Below are 10129 nucleotides of genomic sequence, written 5' to 3'. Positions count from 1 at the left end.
TTTTATAGCTGACTATGCGGTATTGGCTTTGCTCATTGTTGAAGGTCGTACGGTGACCTATAGTTGTTAATGTCTGTCTGTGTCATTTTGGTCTATTGTCGACAGTTGTCTCCTTGGCAATCATACCACATCTTCTTTTTTTTTTTATTTTTTTATATCTAATGTAATTATATGACATTAAAAGGAATCCAAGAAATACAAAAAAAATCTACTGGCTTGTATTTGAAGGCTTTATATGGTGAACTAATGTAAGTATTTGAAGCACGTCTTATTTTCTTCTAACTGTTGGATAATATTCTCTTATAAATTCGTTTTATACCAATTGCAACACGATTAATTATTTGATACAAAAATGGGTAATACAAATACGGATGTTATTTAGAATTGACAGTCATCCTTTATTAATTACGGTCATCCTTGTTATATGTTACGGTCATCTTGAAAATATTTTGATGATGATTTACGGTCATCTTAGCGATTTTTTCAAATCCAATTTCCTCTTTCATACACATTTCTCGGTAGTAATTTGTGATTTCCATGTGAATCTTTTATACATTTACATCGTACCAATGTATGTTTTGTAAAGAAAATGATATAGAAACACTTAAACAGACAATACAGATACTGACCTAGTTTTTCATCCGACATCTTGGGATGACCGTGAATGCAGTTACGGTCATCAGCTTTACCCCAGTGACAATGGAAATTCCCGTGACTTTTAAAATTATATAGAAACTATATCAAATAAATCCTAAAATTGGATTTGATTCAAGGCAAACTGAATATACATTTCAGCGACGATTGATATATATTAGCATAAACATGTTTACTTGTATATAGCAGAGACATATTATACAATTATATTATGTGTGATTGTCTCCGTATATAATTAACGTGGTTTTATATATCTTCGAATAGACAATGAATATGATATACATGAAACCAAAACTCTAAACTGACATGCTGTATATTGTCAAAAGTTTGCATATTTGCATAATTACATAATTTTTTTTTATGATTGATGTATCTTACAATCAGAGACATTATATGTCTCTGTTACAATTTAGACAATTTAAATGTCTGGCTGGGATTATTTCCCAGTCTTCATGTCCGAAACAAATCAAGTGCAGTGGCACATTTATTGGATTCTATTAATTGTTCCTTTTTATAATATAGCAAATTTTAATGCGTCTAATTGAATGAATGAATGAATGAATGAATGAATGAATGAATTCTTTATTTGCAAAGCAGTAGTTACATGTTATAGCAGCACAAACATATTTACATTGTGACACACAATAAACAACAGAGAACAATATAATAAGATATTGCAATAGACAAATAATCAACTTATTAGATGTGATCCAATCTGCCAGGCAGATTTCAAATGATTACATAATTTTCCAACTAAAGATCTAGATTTTGTTTGATACAAATACATAACTTTTAAGTTTTGTCACATTTGACCACGAACAGTAATAGTTTGGTAAAAACTGCAGCCGTACATAAATAATCTCTAGTTTAATATATATACTTATCACCAGAACATACATATAAATATAGATTTTTTGGTCTGAACATGGTAGCATTATATTGACAGGAACAATTCAAGTTTTTCATTTTTAAGCAATATTTATTGTGATAAGGCATCGATATTACAATTTGGTGTGATTTCTCTCCGGGGATTATCACCTTGGCGTGAAACTTTCAAGCCTCATTATGCCATTGTTTATGCACGTGTCGATGTGTGCCACTCAGTAAATATTTCGCAATATTCTGACAAATGGCATGTGCACTTAGGACTAATGCATGATCTATTGGTCCCCAGCATGTACGAACGGAGTTATTTGATTTCTAACTATATGATCTGTACCATAAATCATGATAAAAATAAAATAATAATTTAGTTTTGATGTTTTTCTACATTTATGAGTTGTTCGAACTTATACAAATGGAAAACACACGGTAACTGAAAATAATCAACACGCACCTAGATAAAATGAACCAAAGACTTAAAGTTAGAAGACTGTATATACGTCTCAGTCAAACATTGGTGCAATCTCTTAAAAATATAGATCTCTGATTGCGTTATCCGACTACACGAGTTAATACAGATTTGATTCAGGCTTAATCAGATTAAAATGATCATTTCGTATTTTACTGCAATGAACATAAATATACTAGAAGAAACTCGTATTTTGCTATTCACTATCAATTCTAAGCATACTGTATGTACTAGTAGATTCCTCCGATACCCGAAGAACCCCTCGAGAGCTGCGAGGGTACAGTTGAATCCATGTACACTCCCTATTGGAATTAATGGAGATGCGTCAATAACTTCTTTACAAAGTTTTTTAATATTTACAAGGACAATTCCCACCCAATCAACAAGGAGTGTTAGGACACCGGGCAGAGTCTGTTATTATGGTGGAGGAAGCCGAAGTACTCGGAGATAACCACCAGGCTGCTCGGCGGAAACAGACAAACCGAAGAGATATCAGCAAATTGATCTCCAGGTCAAAGTCGGGAACAACTTTGACCAACCGAGGCCCCCATAGTACCCATGCTAGTTTAAACTCCGGTCTGGGTACCTGAGATGTATGTGAGAGGGTGAAAATCACCCTTCTGATGTGCTGACATTTTTAGCATCCCAAGTGAGGATCGAACTCGGGACCTTCAGCACTCAGCACTGTAGCCATCGGTCTTTTTCTCTTGATAAAATTTTATTCAAATATGTACAATGAAACATTCACCAGACAGTTACATATAGTCAGTTACAAACATATAAATATTCAACCCGTTACTTCTCTTCAAAAAACCCACAAGCATCGCTTGGTCAAAATCAAGCGTATTTACAAAGTTATCATCAACATTACACATACAATTTAATAAAAAAATCCTTCGAAAAATCAGCAAATTGTGACAAATTGACACAATTAATAAACATGTGTTCTAAATCTTCTCTAGATTGTGCACTTATCAGTCCTGTTACATTTTAAAAGTTTAACTTTAGTAAACAAAGTTCTATGAAGTACTTGAAAATTAAGTTCCCTGCATTCACCAGGCAAGATATATAAATTTGAAAAAATATAACTTTTTGAAAGTTCTAATTCTGGATACTTTTCGATCCAATAAGATTCCGATACAGGCGATTTTCCAATAAGTTGTATTAAGAGATTATAAATTAAAGTTCGAGTACTTTGTGGCAACATAAAAAGAAAAACAATCTGCAGTTATTTCAAAATTCTTTGAAACTGGATTAATATTTTCATTGATAAAATGTATCCCTTCAGGAGGCAGACTGACAAGCACATTTTTATAAAAGCCATCAGTCTTAACCACTAGACCACGAACTCACATTGCTATCCACAGCAATCATTGATATATTATATGAAAATTACGGATTTTTGAAAAAGGGGGAGGGCTATAAACATTGTCCTGTCGGGTATATTTCGACTCTCTTTTAATTGCATACTTCTATTTTTCTGTTATCATGGGATATTTTCTCTTCTCCGTTGTTAGTATCCTTTATATGGCAATGAATACTGTTTTATACTATTTTTTTCTGGTTTTAAATGAAGAAAATCTTGAACTGTTTGCCTTTTAAATATAATTCATTACACTTCTATGTATTAAAAATGGAAATGCTTAATTCCTCAGTTTAGCACGTATCTAAAATGTCTTTATAAGATAATACAGAATCAGAGACGGCATATATATAATACAATTGAGACAAATATGTCTTTGGTTGATTCCTAAAACTCATCTGGCCGAACTTTAATAAATACTGACTATGATGGTACAGGGACAGTCTATACTAGTCTATACTAGTATAGACTGCTGGGTCGTATAAAAGATCATAATAGATAATAGATATCACCAGAGACTTATAATATGTCTCTGATATCATAGTAGTAATAGTCCAAGAAATCACAAACAATTATTTTAATAAAATCAGAGACATCATGATGTCTCTGATAAAATATCACGGTTTTTGATTGATTTTTTTCTCTGATGCTAAGTAATAAAATAATTAATCTCCTGCATATGCATTTTCATCATACTTAACTAAAATATCTTATGCTGAGAAAACTGCACGTGGAAAACTGAAAACGAAGTTCTTTATTTTTGCGTTATTTTTCCGGATTTATACACTGTTCCTTAACCTAAAAGACTTTGGTCTTTAGTCTGTCCATATCGTCGCGCCATTTCCAATCATTTTTTCCAACCACATCCACTTTCAAATATGTAACAAGTTCAAGCTACAATCAGAAAAGTTATAATTTTTACTCATACGATACTTTTAATTCGGTATCTTTTGTTGAAATTAAACCACGAGGTAAGTTGAAAATAGGTGTCACATTCAAATTGTCTCATTTTTTTACAAGTTCTGCAAAAGAAAAGTAAGACTGCATCTGAGCAGGGACTTTCTATTCTAAGACACTAAGTACATTTTTGTACTTAGTATAGAAAGTCCATGATCTGAGCACATGAGCAAAGACACTAACCTTTTCCATCTAAGGACCCAACCTGTCAAAATATACACATAAGCCTGATAAGGCGATTAACACCATAAACTTTTTAAGCTAAAATTTTGTTGACTGGCTAGGCCACAATGTCAATGGCCACAGCAGTCAGAGTCTACAGAGAAATTTTGAAATACCTGCAAATGCTGCAGCACTTTTCTGATTAGTCCAAGATTACTCTGACGTCCAACGGCTGTTTTGCCAGACTAGCTGCGGAACCGTAGCTCTTAGGTCCTTATGTTATTTTTTGACTATTTGCGGACCATAGAGCTACGAATTTTTCCTATTTCAAAATGTTCGGAATTGCGACCCAGGTTCAGGTCGCACTTATTTCTCAAATAAATATTGTTAATAATCCATGCAAAACTTGTCAATATATATAGTTCGTTTCGTTAGATATTTTTGGGATACGATTGCTTTCAAGCAATCTGTAGACTTATACCGGTGGCTCAGAGCAATTTCCCTCACATCAATCGTTTTATTCTAAACATTAAGGAACATATCAGATTCTTATGATTGTCTTGCTTTAAAAGGTAAAAACAAACAAAGGGATGGAACTTAATCAACTTTCCTATAATGTTCTTTTCATAATCTTCATGTTTGATAATTCCCTTGACTTCGATGCATGTTTTTAACAACACGGAAAATCAGAATTAAGCAGTATTTATATTTAGTGTAGTTATAAATTTAGAAACACGTCAGAGGGAATTCCCAGTTTTGATAAAATGCGAGAGTTCTCTGAATACCGATTAATCTATTTCTGTCATATAAGAACTGAAGTGGAGTTTTTCTTATATGTTACCGTTATGAAACTGATATTTGAGATTGTACTTCCATAAAGAAATTGACAACCATCTAGGTCGTTTAATAAACATTAATATACGTTCTTGCTCCAGGGTTTGTTTTGGAAATTATGCGCATGCGTATAGTTTTCTTGACTTCAAGGGGTTTTAGATTGAATGGTTGCTCTGGATTCCCCACTCAATTAATTAATTTATAACTCATTGGATCTTTTCTATGTATGTCTGCTATTGAGGGTTATTGTTGTTGCATAATTTTAAATCATATGCATCATTTAGATTAAAATAAATATATTCCACATCGTAGAACACCCCTTCAGGCGAAATGGAGTCTTCCATATTATAGTTTCGAGTTGTCTCCCTTTCCGGCATGTACCTTCCGTGAATTCTGAATATAAACAAGACATCGAGTATTAGCTCGTCCTGTCAATAAACGTCGTATTATATTAAATACGAATGCAATTTAAACCGATAAATGTGTACGGAAAGGAGCCATGATGACTGACCCAAAGGAAATTAAATATTTAAAGAGTTAGGAATGGGGTTCCTCCTAGAATTAACGTAGGAAAAAAGGTGATAAGATACGAATTGAAATCTACATCTACAGCATACGACGATCCATCAGCACAGTGATGATGACCTTACGTCGACGCATCGCTAACAGACACTTAATAAAATATAATAACCAATGAGTGAAATAAAATACCTTCTCTGACATCTCTCACACTGAGTCAGTCAGTGACTGCTGTGGAAAGTAAACTTGGTATTGATAGTACAAAAATAAAACACAATAGACCTAATTACATTGTTCATACACTTTTATCCGGGTTTGGCTATTTTGTAACTATTTTACATGTCTGTTTGTCATTTGAATTAGTTTTGAAAATAATATTATCCAGCTACATGCATACATATGTGTCAATGAAACAATGGCAATCGTATCCCTCAGAGCAATCTGCTCTTTGATTCTAGGATATGACGTACCTATTTATGTTTGAATATTCATTTCATTAACACTATTATCTAAGTATTTCCATTTGTATACATTCTCCGCCTATTTTGTTCGGGCCATATTGAATCTCGTCATGACGTCACGAGAATCAAGTAAAGGTAACTCGTATAGGAAAACACGTGTTGGTTTGTTTACGTTGTCTTTTATTTTATTTTCATGACTTTTTGAATGAAAGTACGTTTAATTAAGGTTAAATACTAATGGAAATAATAATTCTTTCAAGCTATATAAATATTTCGAATAAATTAATGTTGTAAAGTCTTGAAAACACTCGATTCTCGCTTTGGAATAAGTAAACAAACCAACACGTGTTTTCTTAAAGAGTTATCTGTTCTTGTTTTTCTTAGGCGTTCCTAACCTCCAACATAGGAGATCGAGGATATTTGGGTTATCTTTTCTTGATTCTCGTGACGTCACGACGAGATTCAATATGGCCGAACAAAATAGGCGGAGAATGTATACAAATGGAAATAATTAGATAATAATGTTAAGGAAATGAATATTCAAACATAAATAGGTATGTCATATCCTAGAAAAATATTTAACGAAACGATCTATATACATGATATATATTGACAAGTTTTGCATGGATTATAAACAATATTTATTTGAGAAATAAGTGCGACCTGAACCTGGGTCGCAATTCCGAACGTTTTGAAAATAGGAAAAATCCGTAGCTCTATGGTCCGCAAATAGTAAATAAATAACATAAGGACCTAAGAGCTACGGTTCCGCAGCTATTGCCAGACAAGCTGGGGACGTCAGAGCTCGTCCCATATCAAAAAGTGGAGATTTGCCCATCCAAAATAGTATGCGCTGCTTCGTCACTTAATTCTGGTGCCAACTAAGGGCCTTGGAATTATATAAATCGGATATCAATTTGTTCATTTTTCATTTATCTCTTCATTTATGTTAGATTCACCTACCTGCTACCCTTTATTTTTCCATATTTAAACAGTTTTCACAGTGACCCATCGATTCAGACATTTTTACTTTTATTTTCAAAAGGACGTCAAGTTACGAGAGATTTCGCGACCTCAAGACTGAAATATGCCAATATTTATACTTTTTCACCACATTTATAGAAGATAGATGTTTAACAATTAGTAGCCAACCACGATTTTTCACCTCCTTTACAGGAGATCGGTATTAAGCATTTAGATAACATGATAACAATCTGAGACTGAAGCTCTCGGACATTTAGATTACTTGCATCGCAAATGAACGAGGTGTTCGATTATTGTCATTTGCATTAATCATCACTTTTTTCTCGTGGTCACGTGATAATCTTGACGTTCTTTGACGAAAATCTCTAAAAAACAAAATGCATTGGAATATTGAATATATCAAATAAAAATGTTCCATACATTTTTAAATCAATATGAAAATCCTGGACTTAAAAGTTGAAATAAGTTTAGTTTTGACACTCAGACTCTATGAAGTCAGAACATGATTTGACCTGGTAAAGTCAGTTTACAGAAAAAAAAATCCAATCAAACTAGGTTTCTTCATCTTAGCCCCCCCCCCCCCCCCCCCCCCCCCTTTTTCCCTTATTTGAATCTGCTACTGTTGAGTTAATAAAAAAATAAGAAACATTTCAGTCAAATGGTTTTCAGAATAATGTGTTTTACAACCAAAAGTTCTATATGTTAACTTAACAGAAAAAAGTCATGAAAATACGGAAATAGAATAAATTTTTAAGATATTAATTTGATGAAATTTGTTAACAAAATACATTTGAATATAAAATATACCAAATACATTTTTGTATAGTCCTCATTATTGTGACTTAAGAGGACCTTATTTCATCAGTCTTTTATCTGGTTTCCCATACATTTTAAAATCAATATGAAAATCCTAGACTTAAAAGTTGAAATAAGTTTAGTTTTGACTGACTCTTTGAAGTCAGAACATGATTTGACCTGTTAAAGTCAGTTTACAGAGAAAATTAAATCCAATCAAAACTAGGTCTTCTTCTTCTAAGCCCCCCCCCCCTTCCCCCCCCCCCCCCCCTTTTCCCTTATCTGAATCTGCTACTGTTGAGTTAATTAATTGATAAGTTTTTTAGAAACAATTCAGTCAAATGGTTTAAAATAATATATTTTACAACCAAAAGTTCCATGTGTTAACTTAACAGAAAAGAAAGGTCATGAAAATACAAAAATATAATAAAATTTAAAGATGATTTGATGAAATTTGTAAACAAAATATATTTGAATATAATATATACCAAACACATTTTTTTATAGTACTCATTATTGTGACTTTATTATTGGGTGTCTTTTATCTGATTTTCCCATACATTCTTAAATGCATATGACAATGCCAGACTAAAAAGTTGTAATAATTACCTAAAGTGAAGTTTTTGACTGACTCTTTAATTTGAAGTCAGAACATAATTTGACCAGTTTTAAACAAAATACATGTAAATATTGAATATATGCAAAATAAACTTTTTTATAGTCCTCATTATTGCGCCGTATGGGGACCTTATTTCCTGTCTTTTATCTGGCTTTTCCATACATTTTAAAATCAATATGAAAAAACTAGACTTAAAAGTTGAAATAAGTTTAGTTGGGACTGACTCTTTGAAGTCAGAACACGATTTGACCTGTTAAAGTCAGTTGACAGAAAAAAAAATGTCCAATCAAAACTGTCTTCTTAAAAGTTGCAATATTTAATTAAAGTATAGTTTTTTACTGACTCCTTGAAGTCAGAACATAATGTGACTTGTTCAAGTCAGTTTGCACAACAGGATTTACCTCAATGAAATATTAAGATATCAAAAATATACCAAATTATCTTTTATATATATAGTTCTTATTGTGACTTAATTTTTTTACTTGTATCCATACATTCTAACAATCACATCACAATCATGATAATGCACGACTTTTACAGACCTTTGCAAGCCATTTAGTTTTTGACAGACTCTTTTAAGTCAGAACATGATTTGACCTGTTTAAGTCAATGTCTGAACATGATTTGACCTGTTCAAGTCAGATTGCAGAACAAATTTTCCAATCAAAGCTAGGTGTACTTCCTTTAAGCCCTGCTTCTGAATCTGCCATTTGTAAATTTATTTGATAAATGTTTAGAAACAATTAAGTCAAATGGTTATTTATTTTAGGGGATTTTACATATATTTCTTATGTTCTGACGTTCCCATACTTTCATTTAATATCATATGTCAGTGCCCCACTCTAAAAATTTCAATAAATTTAGTTTTGGGCTGACTGTTTTAAGTCAAAACATGATTTGACCTGTTTAAAAGAAAATGCATTTAAATATTGAATATACCAAATATTTTTTTTTATAGTCCTCATTGTGACTTTAAGGGACCTTTAATATTTCCTCTGTCCTATATCTGGCTTTCCCATACATTTTTAAATCAATATGACGGTACTAGACTTAAAGGTTGAAATAAGTTTAGTTTTGACTGACTCTTTGAAGTCAGAACATAGTGTGACTTGTTTGAGTTAGTTTGAACAACAGTATTTACCTCAATGAAATATTAAAATAATAAATGTTTTGCTCTTGATAAATTTAGCTAAAAGTGGATGAGAATAGATCCCTTATTTTTTCCTTGGAAGATTTGAAGTATTGTCATGGTACTAGTAAATGTATCCAATATTGTATTTTGTACATCTTTTGATATTGACAGAAAATTGTATGATCCATTTTTTCTGCTTTGGTTTTTATACGACCGCAAAATTTGAAAAAATTTTCGTCGTATATTGCTATCACGTTGGCGTCGTCGTCGTCGTCCGGCGTCCGAATACTTTTAGTTT

General features: G+C 32.3%; 1 protein-coding gene across 2 annotated transcripts in view; it reads left to right on the top strand.

The window, feature by feature from the left end:
• Window positions 1–4183: 4183 nt before the first annotated feature.
• Window positions 4184–10129, top strand: part of LOC143072021 (uncharacterized) — a 42397-nt gene continuing 36451 nt past the window's right edge. For both annotated transcript variants that reach the window (XM_076246786.1, XM_076246785.1), the window contains exon 1: window positions 4184–4339. The gene's annotated coding sequence lies outside the window, so the exon portion shown is untranslated. The remainder of the gene's footprint in view (window positions 4340–10129) is intronic.

This window comes from Mytilus galloprovincialis, chromosome 4 (genome assembly GCF_965363235.1).
Source record: "Mytilus galloprovincialis chromosome 4, xbMytGall1.hap1.1, whole genome shotgun sequence".
Classification (NCBI taxonomy): Eukaryota; Metazoa; Mollusca; class Bivalvia; order Mytilida; family Mytilidae; genus Mytilus; species Mytilus galloprovincialis.
Note: the sequence above shows the minus strand (reverse complement) of the source record. Positions and strands in the feature narration are given on the sequence as shown.